This window comes from Hippopotamus amphibius, chromosome 10 (genome assembly GCF_030028045.1).
Source record: "Hippopotamus amphibius kiboko isolate mHipAmp2 chromosome 10, mHipAmp2.hap2, whole genome shotgun sequence".
Classification (NCBI taxonomy): Eukaryota; Metazoa; Chordata; class Mammalia; order Artiodactyla; family Hippopotamidae; genus Hippopotamus; species Hippopotamus amphibius.
In genome coordinates, this window is record NC_080195.1 from 58,671,842 (window position 1) to 58,681,169 (window position 9,328).

Consider the following 9,328-nt stretch of genomic DNA (forward strand, 5'->3'; position numbering starts at 1 on the left):
TGTGGAGTTATAATAATTTCACAAGCCAATAGCATACAGGATAATGTATCTTAAGCAGTCAATAAAGAAATAACAGATACCAAACTAACAGGAGATTAATCACACTATTCTGAAACAGCCCCGTGGGGCCCTCCCGGGTACAAATTCTTTCCCTTTCCTTTGTTTCTTGTTTGTAGGAAATAGGCTTCACTCAGCCTCCTTGACCTCCCCTGAGCTCCAAAGGGCAGATTCAAACATTTGCTTATGAGGGAAGGGAAGGAATGCAGAAACAAAGGAGGAGCAGTCAAGAAACAAGAGTACAGCTGTGGGGCAGAGTCCTGGTTTCTCCTTAAGGAACATACAGAACAATATCTTTAAGTTCTGCAGGAATTAAGGCCCTACACAGGTAGAGGATGGTAACCTCAGGCTGAGCACAAGATTCCTGGAACACTGTCCTGCTGCCTGCCCACCAACCAACCAGGAGACAGTTTGCACACAGTGGAAGATAAAGAAAACTCTGACCCCCTCCCCAAATGATTCTCCCTTTAAAACCTTTCAGGGTTGGGCAGAATCTTCAGAGTTGGTTTTTGGATATGAGCCTGCTTTCTCTCCAGGTTGCTGGCCTGCTGAATAAAGTGAAATTTCCTTTCCAACCAACACCTGTCTCTCGAGTATTGGTTTTTGAACAACCAACAGCTGAACCTGAGTTCAGTAACAGATTCAGGCAAGGGGGAGATGAAAGCAATAAAGTCCTAATTTTGTTGAGGTGTACCTTTCTATAAGTTGTTTCCCTGGAGGGTTGGCTTAGCCAACAAAGAGCTGAAGTTCAGCTACCTGCGCAAAAGCAAAAGTCCCTTGCATCAACTGAACAGAAATGCACAACCTAACAGTCGTAAGTTAATTTTTTTATTGAAATATAGTTGACTTACAATATTGTGTTAGTTTCAGATGTACAGCAAAGTGATACAGATATATATATTTTTTTCAGATTCTTTTCCATTATAGGTTATTACAAGATATTGAATATGATCCACTGAGCTATACAATAAATCTTTTTTGCTTATGTATTTTATGTATAGTAATTTGTATCTGTGAATCTCATACTCCTAATTTGTCCTTCCCTCCCTCCATAAGTAACCATAGTTTGTTTTCTATATCTGTGAGTCTACTTCTGTTTTGTATATAGATTCATTTGTGTTATTTTTTAGATTTCACATGTAAGTGATATAATATAGTATTTGTCTTTCTCCATCTGACTTACTTCACTAAGTATAATACTATCTAAGTTCATCCATGGTGCTGCAAATGACAATATTTCTTTCTTGTTTAGGGTTGAGTAATATTCCTTATACGTATGTATCCCATCTTCTTAAGCCAATTGTCTGTTGATAGGCACTAAGGTTGCCTCCATGTCTAGGCTATTATAAATAGTGCTGCTATAAACATTGGAATACATGTATTTCTTCAAATAGGAGTTTCCACTTTTTCTAGTTATATACCCAGGAGTGGGATTGCTGTATCATATTGTAGCTCTATTTTTAGTTTTTTAAGGAAACTTCATACTCTTTTCCATAGTGGCTGCACTAATTTACATTCCTACCAATAGAGTAGGAGGGCTCCCTTTTCTTCACACCCTCTCCAGCATTTATTATTCATAGACTTTTTGATGATAGCCATTCTGACCAGTGGGAGGGAATACCCTCACTGTGGTTTGGATTTGCATTTCTCTAACAATTAGCAATGTTGAGTATTTTTTCATGTGCCTGTTGGCCATCTGTCTGTCTTTGGAAAATGTCTGTTTAGATCTTCTGTCCATTTTTTGATTGGGTTGTATTTTGAAATTGAGTTGCATGAGCTGTTTGTGTATTTGGATATGTGGATATTAACTCCTTGTCAGTTGCATCATTTGCAAATTCTTTTTTTCCCATTCCATAGCTTGCCTTTTTGTTTTATTGATGGTTACCTTTGCTGTGCAAAAGCTTTTAACTTTGATTAGGTCCCATTTGTTTATTTTTGCTTTGATTTCTTTTGCCTTGGGAGACTGATCTAAGAAAATATTCTTATGGGACTTCCCTGGCGGCACAGTGGTTAAAAATCTGCCTGCCAATGGAAGAGACATGGGTTCGGTCCCTGCTCTGGGAAGATCCCACATGCCATGGAGCAACAAAGCCCATGCACCACAACTACTGAGCCTGCATTCTAGAGCCTGCGAGCCACAACAATTGAGCCCATGTGCCACAACTACTGAAGCCCATGTACCTAGAGCCCATGCTCCACAACAAGAGAAGCCACCGCAATGAGAGAAGCCACCACAAAGAGAAGCCTATGCACTATAATGAAGAGTAGCCCCCGCTCACCGCAACTAGGGAAAGCAATAAAAACCCAATGCAGCAAATAAATAAATTAAAAGAAAAGAAAAGAAAAGAAAATATTGCTATGATTTATGTCAGAGAATGTTTTTCTTTCTGTGGTTGATTTCTCATTTCATACCATTCTGGTCAGAAAAAAATGCTTGAAATAATTTCTATCCTCTTAAATTTATTGAGGTTCATTATGTGACCTACTATGTAGTCCATCCTAGAGCGTATTTCATGAGTAATTGAAAAGAATGTGTATTCTGTTTTGTTTGTTTGTTTGTTTTTTATGTAGTGTCTTGTAGATATCAATTAAGTCTAACTGGTCTATTGAATTATTTAGGAACTCTGTTACTTCATTGATTTTCTATCTGGATGATATATCCATCAATGTCAGTGAGGTGTTAACATCTCCTACTGTTATCATATAATCGTCAATTTCTTCCCTTATGTCTGTTAGTATTTGTTTTATATATTTAGATTCTCCTATAGTGGGGGCATATATGTTAATGAGTGTAATATCCTCTTCTCCAGTTGATTCCTTTATCATTATATAATGCCTTCTTCGTCTTTCTTTATGGCCTCTGTTTTAAAGTCTATTCTGTCTGATATGACTATTGCTTCCCCCACTTTCTTTACAATTCCATTTGCATGAAATATCTTTTTCTATCCCCTCACTTTCAGTCTGTGTATTTTGCCTTGAAGTGAGTCTCTTGTAGGCAGCATATTCAGGTTCTTGGTTTTTTTTTAATCCAATTTGCCATTCTATGTCTTTTGAATAGAGCATTTAGTCCATTGACAAAATAATTATCAATAGGTATGTACTTATTTCCATTTTAATCCTTTTTTCCTGTTGTTTTGTAGTTCTTCCTTGTTCTTTTCTGCTTTTGTTTTCCCTTTTGTGGTTTAATGATTTTCTCTTGTCGTATGCTTGAGTTCCTTTCTTTTTGGTTTTTGTGAATCTATTGCATGTGTTTGATTTCTGGTTACTATGGAGTTCATGTATGTTGACTCATAACTAAATCTCCTTGCTTTAAACTGAAAGTCATTCAAGTTCAAACACACTTCTAAAGAATCTACATTTTTATACTCCTCTCCTCCACATTTTGTGATTTTGATGTCTTATCTTACATCTTAATGCTTATATTTTTACTGTTAATTGTATTTATAGTCACTTTAAAATTTTTTGATTTTTTTAATCTAAGTACTGGCTTATTTAGGTGATCTTCAATCCTACTGTGTTTGCCTTTCTATTGCGATTTTCCCTTCCCTATAGATTCTTGCTTCTTTTCTGTTTAGGGAAGATCCTATATTTCTTTTAGGGTAGGCTTAGTATGCTGAATTATTTTAGTTTTTGCTTATCTGAGAAATTCTTCATCTCTCTTTCTATCCTAAGTGATATAATCTTGCTAGATAGAGTATTCTAGGTTGCAGGTTTTTCACTTTCAGGACTTTGAATATATTACGCCACTCCCTTCTGGCCTGCAAAATTTCTGCAGAGAAATCAGCTGATAGCCTTATTTGGGTTTCTTTGTAACTGACTCTGTTTTTCTTTTGCTGCCTTTAGAATCCTCTCTTTATCATTAACTTTTGCCATTTTAATTATCATATGTCTTAGTGTGGGTCTGTTTGGGCTTATCTTGTTTGGGACCCTCTGTGCAACCTCTACCTTGATATCTGTTTCCTTCTTTAGCTTTGGGAAGTTTTCAGCCATAATTTCTTCAAATACATTTTTGATTCCCACCTCTCTCTCTCCTCTCCTCTGGAACCCCTATTATGCACAGGTAGGCATGCTTTATATTATCCCATAGATCTCATATGTTTCTTTTATTCTTTTTTGTCACTCTGTTTGCTGTTCTGATTGGGTGACTTAAATTATTCTATCTTCCAGATCACTTATTCATTCTTCTGTGTCATTTAGTCTGTTATTCATTGCTTACAGTTTGGTTTTTATCTTAGCAATTAAATTGTCTGTTTTGATTAGTTCATTTTCATAGTTTTTAGCTCTTTGTTACAGTGATCGGTATTTCCATTAATAATCTTTCTTAATTCCTTTAGCATTTTTATTACCTTTTTGAACTCAGGGTCTAGTAGACTGGTGAGGTCTATTTCAATAATTGTTCTTTTAGGGGATTTCTCTTGTTCTTTTCATTGGGAGTAGTTCCTCTGCCTTTTCATTTTCCTTAACTTTCTCTGTATCTATGAATCTAGGAGAAAGTTAACTACTGTGGTCTTCAAGGTGTATTTTTTTTTTTCATTTTAAAGCTCTTTATTGGAATATAATTGCTTTACATTGTTGTGCCAGTTTTTGCTGTACAACAAAGTGAATCATCTATATTTATACATATATCCCCATATCCCCTCCCTCCCGTGACTCCCTCCCACCCTCCCTATCCCATCCCTCTAAGTCATTGCCCATCATCTAGTTGACCTCCCTGTTTTATGCAGCAGTTTCCTACTAGTTATCTGTTTTACATTTGGTAGTGTATATATGTCAATGCTACTCTCACTTCATCCCAGCTTTCCCTTCACTCCCTACCCTGCGTCCTCAAGTCCATTCTTTACAACTGCATCTTTATTCTTGCCCTGTCACTGGGTTCATCAGTACCATTTTTTTTTTTAAATTCCACATATATGAGTTAGCATATGGTATTTATTTTTCTCTCTCTGGCTTACTTCACTCTGTAGGTCCATCCACCTCACTACAATAACTCAATTTCATCCCTTTTTGTGGCTGCATAATATTGCATTGTATATATGTGCTACATCTTCTTTATCCATTCAACTGTTGATGGGCATTTAGGTTACTTCCATGTCCTGGCTATTGTAAATAATGCTGCAATGAACATTATGGTACGTTTCTTTTTGGATTATGGTTTTCTCAGGGTATATGCCCAGTAGTGGGATTGCTGGGTCATATGGTAGTTCCATTTTTAGTTTTTTAAGGAAACTCCATACTGTTTCCCATAGTGGCTGTACCAATTTGCATTCCTACCAATAGTGCAGGAGGGTTCCCGTTTCTCTGCACCCTCTCCAGTATTTATTGTTTCTAGATTTTTTGATGATGGCTATTCTGATTGGAGTGAGGTGATACCTCATTGTGGCTTTGACTTGCATTTCTCTAATGATTAGTGATGTTGAGCATCTCAAGAGATATTTTATGTGGGAACATCCCTGTGTAGACTGTGTGTGTCCAGTATTTTTGGTGTGAGGGTTGGTTTCATTATGGATGTTGAGCAGAGTATGCTAGCATTTATCCCCTTGCTAGGGGGTGTGGTTGTTGTTGGGGCACTTAAAGCCTGAGTAGGTTGTGAGATGGGGCTTACTCTCTGCTCTGTGGCTATTGCTGCACAGTCGGGGCCGGGGGGATCTGCTCCCCAGTTGTTGGAGTAGAAGCCCTGAGAGTAAGCTTGATCAGACTCTGCTGCCCTTGATTGCAAGCCCTGCCCCAAAGGAGGTGATTGCTAAAGCAATGTGGCCCATGGGGGTCACAGAGGAACTATGCACCTCCTGTGCAGGCATCTGCAGTTCTCCTCAGAAGAAGCCCAAGGTCATGTGTTTTTCTCTGTTGTGTTTTCCCCTGTTGTGTTTTCCCCATATCTAATGCAAGTCTGTGGTGTAGAGTAGGCTGGGGTTGTGGACCAGGGCATGGTGGCTGCAGGAATTGAGGTGGCTGTGCCGCCACCTGAGATCTGGGTTGCTTCAGTGTCAGACCTCTCCCAGGACCTGTCTGCTGCAGATCCAGTGTTAAGGTGCAGTGTGGAGTGGGCAGGGCCAGGGTCTTCTTGCTGCAAAACAAATTGGCGTGTACTCCTGCCCAGGGCCTGTCTGCCTGAAATTCAGCACTGAGCCTCTGTACCCTCTTGTGGTGCTGCCCATTGGGGGCTCTAACAGTGGGCTTCACAGCTCCACCTGGATCACACCACAGGCCCTCTGGGCTGTCTCTTTGCTACTAGATTGAGTCCTCTCCCAGGGACTGTCTGCCAGAGATTCAGCCAGCACCTAGGTACCACACATTCGTTAGAGCCACCGTGCCATGCGTGCACTGACAATAGCCTCTGTGGTTCTGCCCGGACCACACCCCAGGCACTCTGGTCTGCTTTTGCATAGCTAGATCAAACCTTTGCCCAGATGTCACGCCAGGCTGCGGTGTGGAGTGAGCGGGGCCAGAGTGCTTGCCCTTTCAGAGTGGGAGGTGTGGCAAGGCAGCAGCTGCCAGTGCAGAGCTCTCTCCACCCTGACTGTTGGCAAGCCAGCATGTGTGCACTCATCAGGAGTAGCGTGCAAGCTTCTCCAACCCTTCTATCTGCCTCAGCAGATTTCCCAGCAGGCAAGAAGGCTTTTCTCATCTGCTCAGGACCTCAGAACTGGGGTGCCCAGATTGTGGGTCAACCTGCTCATTTCCCAGGGTGAGGGTCCACCCATACGGACTTTCTCTTCCTTACTGATCCCTCACAGGAGCACAGCTCCCCACCCAATGCCTTTTCTCCCCCGCCCCACCCCCCGTCCTACCCAGTTACATGCAGCTTTGGTTGTACAGGAGTTCTTGTGCCAGTTTCCAGTTAGTTTTCCAAGAGAATTGTTCCACATGTAGATGTATTTTTGATGTGTTTGTGGGGGAATGAGCTCCATGTACTCCTACTCTGCCATCTTGAGCCCCTTCATGAGTTAAGTTTTATTCAGGAAACTTACTGAGGGCTATGGCCCAGGAGATAGCCCCTCAGAGAGCTCTGAGAAACTGCTCTTGAAGAGATAAAGGAAGAGCCAGGGTATATAGGTGTTTCTGGTTGGAAAAACAAACCAAAACAAAACCATGTAGTTGAACATCAAAAGATTATGGCTAATCACAAAGAACAGACATCTCAAGTTAATGATTTTAGTGTTGTCTTTATATAGGAAGATGCGAAAGTCTGGGCTCATTGAAATTATTCCTTAGATATGCATCTTAACTATCTAGGGCTGGTCTCTAAAGCACAGAATGCTTCCTGTTTTTCTTCATCCCCAATTCTCCTAAGGGTGCACCGTCAGTGGCAGCTACAATGGCTAAAGGCTTGATCCCTATAGAACTGGGATGACAGACAACATTGTTTACTGTAATGGCAGGCAACATTCCTTGTCCACTGTTGCTAGAGCACTTCACTAGGGAACTGCAGTGTTGCTATTGACCAGCAAGATATCTCCTTTGCGGGGCCAATTTACATTTCCACCAACAGTACCTAAGGGTTCCCTTTTCTCCATATCCTCACCAACACTTGTTATTTGTTGTCTTTTTACAACAGCCATTCTAACAGGTATGAGGTAATATCTCATCATAATTTTGATTTGCATTTCCTTGGTGTTTAGTGATGTTGAGCATTTTTTCGTGTGTCTGTTGGCCATCTGTGTGTCTTCTTTGGAAAATGTCTATTCAGGTTCTCTGCCCATTAAACTCATTAAACTAAAGAATTTTAATAGTATTTACTTATTATTTTATTAAAAAATAACAACTGCAAACCCTTTACATGTTAAAGTAAATGACATTTTAATAAAGAACAAATATATCCCAAAGAAAAAAATTTTAATGTGAAAATGGCATTGTTTTACATCTTTGCAAATCTCTGATTTAAGAGAAGACAGGTGGATTCTCACATCTGCTTCAGCATTCACTCTATTGTGAAATGATGTTTTGGTTGAAGCATATGAAGAAAATCTGGTCTCTTACAGATATGTAGTTGGAAATAGTCAACCTCACGAGCCCCCTGAAATTGGGAACTTCCAGGCTCTTCAGTTCTCCCTTTGAGATTCCCTGTCCCAGTGTTATGACCCTCACATAGTCATTTTAGACTTCTCATGCTGACTAACAGGCAAAGAAGATTTCCATAGCGGGAGGGGTAACTGGCCCTGATTACCATCAGGAGATAGGAGATAGGATTGCTCATATTTAATACCAACATGGAAGAAAATATCTGGAACCCAAGAAATCCACTGGGTCACTTTTTATTTATTTCATATATGGTGATAACCATAAACAGGCATTTTAAGCAGTCTCAGTCTAACAACAGCATGATAATCAAGGGCTCAGACCCCTCAGGGATGAAGGTCTAGGTTACCACACCAAGCAACCAAGACAAGCCAAACTGCTTAACAAGTAGTAGAGGATGGAGATGGTGATTATCAACTATGACTCTGGGACCAACTGCATCCATGGAGACTGTATCTTGCCCCATCAGCCTTACTGTTGTCTTTTTTCTTTTCTTTTCACCCTTTAAGTTCTAATAAATCACCTCCTTGAGGAATCAATGATGGGACTGAATCAATTTAACCTAGAGCCCAAGGGGATCTACATGGTGCAAAGGGTAGACTGCAGCAGACACTGTTGGAACCTAACCCGTGTCCCCTCAGCACTCATCTGTTTTTTACTTATGGATGGATTTCTCTTTCAAGCTCCTGAGACTCAAGTCCCTCAGATGCACACAAGTGGAACACTGGAAGTGCTTGGGAGAGAGAATGGCCTGGATCATCCCTCAAGCGATGGTGGAGCTGGTGAAGAAGTACCCCAGCTCCTTACTCTGGGCTGAGAAAACTCTGATGTCCCCTGTGGGATAAGCCCAGTTGCCACCGCAGTATACTGCTCACTAACAAACCCTCTATTGCTTTTCTCTTTTCCCTGCTTCACTTCCCTATTGCCCTCCCTGCAATTCATTTGCTATGACCTCAAATAAATAGAATCCAACTTAAAACAACCTTCTACCCACTGAAACTTACCTGACCTAGGTGTCATTACATCAATTATTCTAAGTAATTGTTACAGACAATCTAGTAAAAGACTTTATAATTGATTTATATGCTACTCCTTCCACATAATGGTTTGAAGTTAGAGTAGCCTTAAACTTAATAAATTAAAGAAATGGGATGTGGAAACAGAAGGTAGTGGGAGGCTGAATGGGTGACTAAATGGGTGGGGAAGATATTTTGGAATAGAAGGGACTTTCTTATTCTGCTAGAGGTAGGAGTGA